Here is a 10761-nt window from a genome sequence, read left to right on the forward strand (position 1 = left end):
GGGAGACTAGTCAGGACGGAGGGAAAGATGAACGGAGCAAAGTACAGCGAGATCCTTGATGAAAACCTGTACTCAGGACCTCAGACTGGGGTGAAGGTTCACCTTCCAAAGGACAACGACCACAAGCACACAGCCAAGACAACGCAGGAGTGGCTTCGGGAAATGTCTCTGAATGTCCTAGAGTGACCCAGCCAGAGCCCGGATCTAACATCTCTGGAGAGACCTGAAAATAGCTGTGCAGCGATGCTCCCCATCCAACCTGACAGAGCTTGAGAGGATCTGAAGAGAATGGGAGAAACTCCCCAAATACAGGTGTGCCAAGCTTGTAGCATCATACCCAAGAAGACTCGAGGCTGTGATCGCTGCCAAAGGTGCTTCAACAAAGTACCAAGTAAAGGGTCTGAATACTTATGTAAATGTGATATTTCAGTTTTTTATTTTTAATAAATGTGCAAACATTTCTAAACTGTTTTTGCTTTGTCATTATGGTGTAATCAATTTTAGAATAAGGCTGTAACGTAACAAAATGTTGAAAAAGTCAAGGGGTCTGAATACTGATACTTTCGATTGCACAGTATGTAGTCACACATGTGCTTGAAGCTCATCCCACCTAGTCCATCATGCTCTTTCTCTCTCTCTCTCTCTCATATCTCTTCTCCCCCTTTGTTATATTCTCCTTTTCCGTCCCTCGCTCTCATTTTCTCTCTCTGCTCTGTCTTGCTTCTCTAGCCGCAGGGCCTTCTCTGAAGAGGTTTCCTTCTCTTCTCATATCGGTTTCCCATGACCCCCTGGCAGTGAGAGACACTCCAGTCCCCCACCCACTGGGTTGCTTTACTTTCCCAGTAATAACATAATGGCTGTGCCCCCCCCCCCCCCCCCCCCCGGCCATCTTGGTTCACTGTAGTGGACCCCTAATAGCAACTTGGCATGGAGCAGACTGATACACCTGTGATGGGTATTCATCATGGCCAGACCTCCTAACTCTGGCTTAAATAAACCCCAGCATGGAGGGTTGTGTGAAGCATACATGCACATCCACGTGTACACACACACACACACACACACACACTCACGAACAAACACACACTAAAATACTATTGCTGTATGTCATCAAAGGACTCCTGTTGTAGGGTAAAGTGATCTGTTTCATGTTAAAACTCTGTTGTCCGTCTCTGTTGGAGAAGAGGTCAGGGTTCAGCCATTGTTCCAGCACCGGTGAATGGTCCTTCTGTCAGCTTTGGTAAGCTTCATTAAGCTTCATTGAGCTTTGAATAGGTTAATCCTGGGGTAATGTTAAAACTATTTGTCCAATAAAGTAACACTCAGTTGTTACTTCTGTGTTGCTTGTAAGAGAAGTATACCGTGTACTGCAAAGTGCTCATCATTTACGTACATTATATTTACTCTTTCACAAATGAAATCGATGTGTGCAATAACAAATAGTAAATCCATACTCGTAAAAATACACAAGCTACAGGAAGGAACACACATATGCCTTCCTCTTCTCTTCCCTGGCTGTCACTCTCTCTCTCCGGAGTACAGCCAGACAGCAAGGCCCAAACAGCGCAACCTCTGCTGAATGTCAACCCCACTGTTAATATTATCTCACTGAAAGGAAGAGGAAGATTTGAGATGAGCATTGAGAGATGCAGAGAAGGTCAGATGGGGTAGAGACAAAGAGGAAGTGAGATAGAGAGGGAGAGCGTACTGTATAGTAAGAGAGTCCTTTGGGTTCCTCGACCCCCTCTTTTCCTTCCTCTTTCCCCTCCCTTTTTCCTCCTCATCCGTCTCCTCCTCCCTTACACCTGCATCATCTCCTCTTACTATACCCTGTATCTCCTTGTTTAGCCCTTTCTTAGTGTTGTATACAGGTTTTATTCAGCTGGTATCTAGCTGTATGGGGTCAGGTCAGCTAAGTGGTATTGATCCTGTTGTTCAGATCTGTTGTTTATCACTGGCCCTCCCTCTCACCTCGCCAAACACATCCCAGCCATTAAAACACACACCCAGGAAGACTACAATAGGATTAAGGTGCTTTTCTTTCTTTCTTCTTTCTTTCTTTCTTTCTTTCTTTCTTTCTGTATTCCTTGTGAATAGAGTTAAAGACTAGCCATTATTCAGCTACGTGTCGAGGGCTTTAAACAACAACAAATTGCAGTTGTTTGCGCGCACACACACACACACCACACACCAGGGTTTCCACTAGATGATAAATAAAACTGCTGCCAGCCGGGAAAAAAAAGCAATGCAAAATTTTTTATTTATTCATTGATGGAAATACCAGTCGATGTAAATACATTTGACTGTAATGATTATCGGTCTATAGGTTTATTTCCATAATTTAATGGAATTAAATTGGCATGTGTGTATTTTCGTTAGTCATCATGCATCTTATTTATCCAACACAACTATCACCCGCAGACAGCATACAGAGCATATTTTGTGCGGGATTTCTCCTGCAGCTCCTCAACTGGTTTCTGGTGGAGTAAAACATGTGCTTTTATACGCCCATTCATTGTGCAACAATTCAAAATACAATCGTGTGTTAAAAACAGTTTTGGTGCACGATTAAAAAGAGCTACTATTTTTATTTCTCAACTGGTAATTGAAGCGCGCCTCCCATTCAACATTCAAGTGCAGGCAACAGGCTATCAGGGCGTCACCCACCACTTTACAATGTGAGCTGGAGGCAGTATGCATTTTGAAAACATACTAAATTGTTTGAAGAGAACGGTAAATGACTGTAATTAATACATGCATTAACAGAAGTGAATGTAACCAAATGACAGGGATTAATTGGCGGCTAAATATTATGTAATGGGCAATTGATGTTCTCTCTGCTACCGCATGGCAACCGGTACAGGAGCCGTAGGCCTATGATCCCAAAATTATAGGCCTACGATCTTATGATTTGAAACAATCCATAGCAAAAAAAAAATTTAAGCTAATGATCCTCGATTCCTCTGTGGCTAAGTCATAATTTCGGGTGTAGTATTTTTTATTATTTTATTTATTTCTGTATAGACATAAGTAATTATATAATTTTGGCAAATGCATTTCCATTTACTTCTCTATTGGACACACCGCTATGCCATTTCTCTCCTGTTCTATTGATTTTCATATCAATTTTATTTCTTTCATATCAACAATCTTAGTCATATTAGCAAGTCATCTTAGTTGTTGCATCTTTAGATTCCCCCTTCTTTCTAAGTTTCTAACAGAGATGTTCATCTCTGTCACATATGGAACTGATATCAGGTGCTCTGTTTAGAATGGCGTTTTCCCAAGTGCATTTTGGCAAATATTTGAAAATGACGTTTTATTAGCTGCTTCATTACATGAGTTGCATGTTTTGATAAATTATCTAAAATATGATTTCTGTCATTCTGAGCACCGTGATTGGCCGCCCTAATGGGTTATGCACCCAATGCATATGGGTCCGGTAAATTTCTCAAATGACCTTGGCCCAGCGTCGTCCGGGTTAGGGAGGGTTTGGCCCGGCAGGGATATCCTTGTCTCATCGCGCACTAGCGACTCCTGTGTCGGGCCGGACGCAGTGCAGGCTGACCAGGTCGCCAGGTGTACGGTGTTTCCTCTGACACATTGGTGCGGCTGGCTTCCGGGTTGGATGTGCGTTGTGTCAAGAAGCAGTGCGGCTAGGTTGAGTTGTGTTTCAGAGGACGCATGGCTCTCGACCTTCGCCTCTCCCGAGTCCGTACGGGAGTTGCAGCGATGAGACAAGACTGTAACTACTACCAATTGGATACCACGAAATTGGGGAGAAAAAAAAATGGGTAAAAAAATAAATATTAATAATTCTCAAATGACCGGTAAATTAACGGAAACCCTGACTGTTTTGTTTGTTTCTCATTATTCTTCCCCTCCCTAAATCCACTCATCTATCAGGGTCTCAGAGTGTGTGTGTGTGTGTGTGTGTGCTTGGGCAAGTATATAAGGATGTAGTATTTGCAGAACTGATTGGCTTGAGCCATGGTCACTAATAAATGCTTTGAGCCCTGAGCCGTGGCCTACCAGTGAGGGCCACTTTCTCCCTCAAACCCTTCCTCCTCTTCACTCTTTCTCTTCTTTCCCTACTTCTCTGTTGTCATGTCAGATGGGTAGAGGGGGCGGTAGTTGTTGTGTTCATCCAACATGTATTCTCTTGACCCCCCCCCCCTCTCCTTCTCTGCCTCCTTGCCCTCTCCTCCTCTCTTCTGCCCCTTCACCATTCCTCCTCTTCCTTCTTCCTCCCCCGCTCCCAATTCCCCCAAAAGTGTCCCAACCTCTGTGTGTCGCAGTCTTTATCTTTGTTAATGAGGATAGAGAGGACATGATCAGATTTGGAGAGCAGGCTACAGGGTAGAGAGGAGGATAGAAGGATGGGATTGGAAGTTAAAGGAGGGGGAAGGGATAGATGTGAAGGGAATGGCATTCTGACAGGGAGGCCCTCTCTGTGTTTCCCTCCAGGTGTAGAAAGTCTCTTTGAAGATTCTCACTGTATATTTTTTCTCTCTCTCTCTCTCAAACACTTCCATGCATACTCCTCTGTGTCATACATGCTAGTTCTCTCTCTACTTCTGTCTCCCTTGTTCCTCGCCTTATGATACTCACTTTACTGTTGCGCTTTACCTGTCCTCGTTCTCTCCTTTCTCCCCTCTCTCTCTCTCTCCCACTGGGCTGAGCAAGCCTATCTAATAAATCAAGAATTTCAACCCATTCAAATTCATATGCCCCAACGGTCCCTCAATGTAAAGTCGTCATTTCCCAGCCAAGGCATGTACACATCCGAATGTATAAGTACAGCAGCTAGAGTGTATATCTAAATACATAGATAAAGCCACAGGGGCCGCCAAGGGCTGCAGAGATTGCAGCTGGTGGGACTGCTTTCTGCTAATGGATGCAGGAGCAGTTCTAGTTTTCTAGTGAATGTGTTGCCAAGGAGAGAGGCCCATCGCTCAGGATTTGGATGAGGCATACACAGGCACATACACACACACACACACACACAGATACAGTAACATCCTATACACATGTAAGAAGTATTGAATTTCATGTTGAAAAGTTGCCATCCTTGATATTGGGTGTGCATTCCTTTTGTTGTTGTAATTTCCCTTTTTAATATCGCACATTTCCTTCTCCTTCTGCATGCCCCCTCATAAACATCCCCTGCCTCCCTTACCTCTTCACTTTCTACTGTACCCATGTGGAAGAGGTAGGTTACAGTAAAACAGTCGCATGAAAATCATAATCAATCCTATGTGTAAAAACTCTGATATTTTGTATATATGGTCACTTACATTATGTTATAATGGTCTCCCACCAATATATTGTGATATGTAAGCATTTCAGTCATTTATTCACTTTTTATCTGTTGTTTTGTGAATGCTGTACATACGAGCTAGTTAATGTACTTTTGTGTGTATATGTCGTCATTGGGCTAGCATGGCTATTCATGCCAACTTTCGTCGTTCATTTGTATTTTGCAGAGGAGTTGGCATATAAGGGCAGCACAGCATTTGTTAAATCAACGTTTTTCCTGTCATTATCAGAGAATAAAAGATCGACACCATCCCTGGCCCTTTGGTCATATGTAAACCGATCAAAACACAACGCAGAGGCAATCAACACTGGTTACACACTCCAGCAACACGAACAACCCACACACACATCCACCAAGACCAAGCCCTCAAACGTGCACTGTTTTTTTTATATCCTCTAGCAGAGCTAATGTTCCTGATAAGAATGTCCGAAGCATAAATACAGTTCAAGTCCGAAGTTTACATAAACTTAGGTTGGAGTCATTAAAACTTGTTTTTCAACCACTCCACAAATTTCTTGTTAACAAACTATAGTTTTGGCAAGTCGGTTAGGACATCTACTTTGTGCATGACACAAGTAATGTTTCCAACAATTGTTTACAGACAGATTATTTCACTTTTAATTCACTGTATCACAATTCCAGTGGGTCTGATGTTTACATACACTAAGTTGACTGTGCCTTTAAACAGCTTGGAAAATTCCAGAAAATGATGTCATGGCTTTAGAAGCTTCTGATAGGCTAATTGACATCATTTGAGTCAATTGCAGGTGTACCTGTGGATGTATTTCAAGGCCTACCTTCAAACTCAGTGCCTCTTTGCTTGACATCATGGGAAAATCAAAAGAAATCAGCCAAGACCTCAGAAAGCAAATTGTAGACCTCCACAAGTCTGGTTTATCCTTGGGAGCAATTTCCAAACACCGAAGGTACCACGTTCATCTGTACAAACAATAGTACGCAAGTATAAACACCATGGGACCACGCAGCCGTCATACCGCTCAGGAAGGAGATGCAATCTGTCTCCTAGAGATGTACGTACTTTGGTGCGAAAAGTGCAAATCAATCCCAGAACAACAGCAAAGGACCTTGTACAGATGCTGGAGGACACAGGTACAAAGTATCTATATCCACAGTAAAACGAGTCCTATATCGACATAATCTGAAAAGCCGCTCAGCAAGGAAGAAGCCACTGCTCCAAAACTGCCATAAAAAAGCCAGACTGTTTGCAACTGCACATGGGGATAAAGATCGTACTTTTTGGAGAAATGTCCTCTGGTCTGATGAAACAAAAATAGAACTGCTAAGCCATAATGACCCTCTATGTTTGGAGGAAAAAGCAGGACACTTGCAAGCCGAAGAACACCATCCCAACCATGAAGCACAGGGGTGGCAGCATCATGTTGTGGGGGTGCTTTGCTGCAGGAGGGACTGGTGCACTTCACAAAATAGATGGCATCATGAGACTGGAAAATTATGTGGATATACTGAAGCAACATCTCAAGACATCAGTCAGGAAGTTAAAGCTTGGTCGCAAATGGGTCTTCCAAATGGACAATAACCCCAAGCATACTTCCAAAGTTGTGGCAAAATGGCTTAAGGACAACAAAGTCAAGGTATTGGAGTGGCCATCACAAAGCCCTGACCTCAATCCTATAGAAAATTTGTGGACAGAACTGAAAAAGTGTGTGCGAGCAAGGAGGCCTACAAACCTGACTCAGTTACACCAGCTCTGTCAGGAGGAATGGGCCAAAATTCACCCAACTTATTGTGGGAAGCTTGTGGAAGGCTACCCGAAACGTTTGACCCTAGTTAAACAATTTAAAGGCAATGCTACCAAAAACGAATTGAGTGTATTCAAACTTCTGACCCACTGGGAATGTGATGAAAGAAATACAAGCTGAAATAAATCATTCTCTCTACTATTATTCTGACATATCGCATTCTTAAAATAAAGTGGTGATCCTAACTGACCTAAGACAGGTACTATGTACAGACTTCAACTGTACATAGTAAAACCAATATAGCTCTCCATTGAGCCACTGCATCTATTAAGTTTGTGTAAGAATCAAAATGATACGGGAGGGATTTTACCATGGTAACACACTCCAGGTGTTATTGCAGGCTACATAGAGGGTGTTGATAGTGAACGAGTTCTGCACTGAGATATTAGGATAAATAAGGGAGACGGTTGTAACTGCAAGGAGAGTGTGTGTATCGTCAACAAAATGGAATGAACAGTGGGTATCCTTTCTTAGACAAGAGTGTGTGTTGTCTGATGATGTGTGTATGGTTAAAGATGGTGTGTGTGTTAGGGTTGGCCGGTATCCAGATTTTTTTATATTGTCATACCGTTTCTGTACCATACCAGGTTATACGGTGTTACTGGAAGTGCACACAAGGGGCGCTATTTCTGTTTTGACGCACAAAACAATTTAGTCAACAGGGATGTTGATCCAGGTGGGGATTGAATGTCTCTGCTGTAACCAAGAAGCTTGATCATGACATCTAGCCACTTAGCTAGCAAGTCAGCAAACCAGATGCATAGCTGGAGCCCTGACTTGGATTTAATTTACTTGACACATCTTTGATTTCCTACAATTATACTTAACTTAGTTATAAGAATTTTAAATGGTATTGAAAATCATACATCCGGCAGATGGCATAAACGGTATATCGCCCAAACTTAGTGTGTGTGTTTGTGTGTGCGTGCCTCCGTGCAGACTCTTACTACCTTAATACTGACAGGGTGGCATCCTTTCTCCCACCATGCATTGGACTTCCTGCTGTGCTCCTGCCACACTCAATCACACAGGAAGTGGCCACCCTGCTCTGGCCCACTTTAGTCTCTCTCTCTCTCTCTCTCTCATCCCTCCTTTACTGTCTTCTTCTCTAGTCTTTGACCCACATTGTTTTTCTTTTCTCGTGTGTGTGTGTGTTTGTGTGTGTGTCCGTGCGGTCTCTCACTACCTTAATATTGACAGGGTGGCATCCTTTCTCCCACCATGCATTGGACTTCCTGCTGTGCTCCTGCCACACTCAATCACACAGGAAGTGGCCACCCTGCTCTGGCCCACTTTAGTCTCTCTCTCGCATCCCTCCTTTACTGTCTTCTTCTCTGGTCTTTGACCCCCTTTTGTCTGCTGTCTACCTGCTGGCCCCTCCATCTACATTCATCTTTTACGCATCTACTCCTCTATATCACCTCATCCCTGTAGGCCTTATTTTACTGTAATGTAATGCATTACTGCACTGTAACACATAACTGTATATCTTGCTAAATAAATTAAGTACAATTCACTCAAAGGTTACTAAAAGTTAAACTTACTCACATTCCCTTAGTAGTTATTACTCAAATATTAATTCTTGTGGATTGTACTCTGAGTGTAATTTGATAGAACAAATTACTGTGTACAATTTGGGTAATAGACCTTGATTAAGTCTGATGTCATCCGTGCCTTTTCAGACCCCTTGACTTTATCCACATTTTGTTACGTTACGGCCTTATTCCAAAATTAATTAAATTAATTGCTTTCCTCATCAATCTACACGTCACACCCGGATCTGTTTCACCTGTCTTTGTGATTGTCTCCACCCTCCTCCAGGTGTCGCCCATCTTCCCCATTATCCCCTGTGTATTTAGACCTGTGTTCTCTGTTTGTCTGTTGCCAGTTCGTCTTGTTTGTTCAAGCCAACCAGTGTTTTGTGTCTCAGCTCCTGCTTTTTACAGTTTCTCTTTTCTCTCCCTCCTGGTTTTGACCCTTGCCTGTCTTGACTCCGAGCCCGCCTGCCTGACCACTCTGCCTGCCCCTGAACCTGCCTGCCTGCCGACCTGTACCTTTGCCCCCCTCTGGACTACCAACCTCTGCCTTACTCTGACCCTGAGCTTGCCTGCCGCCCGGTACTGTTGCCCCACGTCTGGTTTTCTGACCCCTGCCTGCCTTGACCTGTCTTTTGCCTGCCCCTGTTTGGGATATTAAACTATTGTTTATTCGACGTGGTCTACATCTGGGTCTTACCTTCATACCTGATACCATAAGGACAAAGCGAAAACAGGTTTTGAGAACAAAAGACAGAAATACCTTATTTACATAAGTATTCAGATCATTTGCTATGAGACTTGAAATTGAGGTCAGGTGAATCCTGTTTCCATTGATCATCCTTGAGATGTTCCTACAACTTGATTGGAGTCCACCTGTGGTAAATTCAATTGATTGGACATTATTTGGAAAGGCACACACCTTTTTATATAAGGTCCCACGGTTGACAGTGCATGTCAGAGCAAAAACCAAACCATGAGGTTGAAGGAATTGTCCGTAGAGCTCCGAGACATGATTGTGTTGAGGCACAGATCTGGGGAAGAGTACCAAAAAATGTCTGCAGCATTGAACTTCCCCAAGAACACAGTCGCTTCCATCATTCTTAAATGGAAGAAGTTTAGAACCACCAAGACTCTTCCTAGAGGTGATCAAGAACCCGATGTTCACTCTGACAGCTACAGAGTTCCTCTGTGGAGATGGGAGAATCTTCCAGAAGGTCAACTGTCTCTGCAGCACTCCACCAAGAAGGCCTTTATGGTAGAGTGGCCAGACAGAAGCCGCTCTTCATGCTGTGAGATGTTTTTCAGCGGCAGGGACTAGGAGACTAGTCAGGATCGAGGAAAAGATTAACCTCTACGGGCTAGGGGGCAGCATTGAGAATTTTGGAAAAAATATGTGCCCATTTTTAACTGCCTCCTACACCAACTCAGAAGCTAGAATATGCATATTATTGTTCAGGTTTGGATAGAAAACACCCTAAAGTTTCTAAAACTGTTTGAATGGTGTCTGTGAGTATAACATAACTCATTTGGCAGGCAAAACCCTGAGACAGATTCTGACAGGAAGTGGAAACCTGATTTGTTGAATTGTCTTTAAGCCTATGCCATTGAAAAACAAAGGGGCTGATGAATGTTTTGGCACTTCCTATTGCTTCCACAAGATGTCACCAGCCTTTACAAAGTGTTTTGAGTCTTCTACTCTGAGATCTGACCGAACAAGAGCCTTGGAACGGTGATGGCCGATTAGACACCTGGCGTGCGAGTTCATGTTGGGTACTCTCGTTCCAATACGTTTTAAAAGAGAACCCAATCGTCCGCCTTGAATTTTATTCATGTTCTGGTTAAAAAAGGCACTAATGATTTATGCGATACAACGTTTGACATGTTTGAACGAACGTAAATATATTTTTTCCGTTCGTGAAGTGAAGTCCGGCTGGCTTAGATCATGTGCTAACAACACGGAGCTTTTTGGACATAAATGATGAGCTTTTTTGAACAAAACTACATTCGTTATGGACCTGGGATTCCTGGAAGTGACATCTGATGAAGAGAATCAAAAGGTAATGGATTATTTACATAGTATTTTCGATTTTAGATCTCTCCAACATGGCGGTTAGTCTGTATC

Source organism: Salmo trutta, chromosome 12 (assembly GCF_901001165.1).
Source record: "Salmo trutta chromosome 12, fSalTru1.1, whole genome shotgun sequence".
Lineage (NCBI taxonomy): Eukaryota > Metazoa > Chordata > Actinopteri > Salmoniformes > Salmonidae > Salmo > Salmo trutta.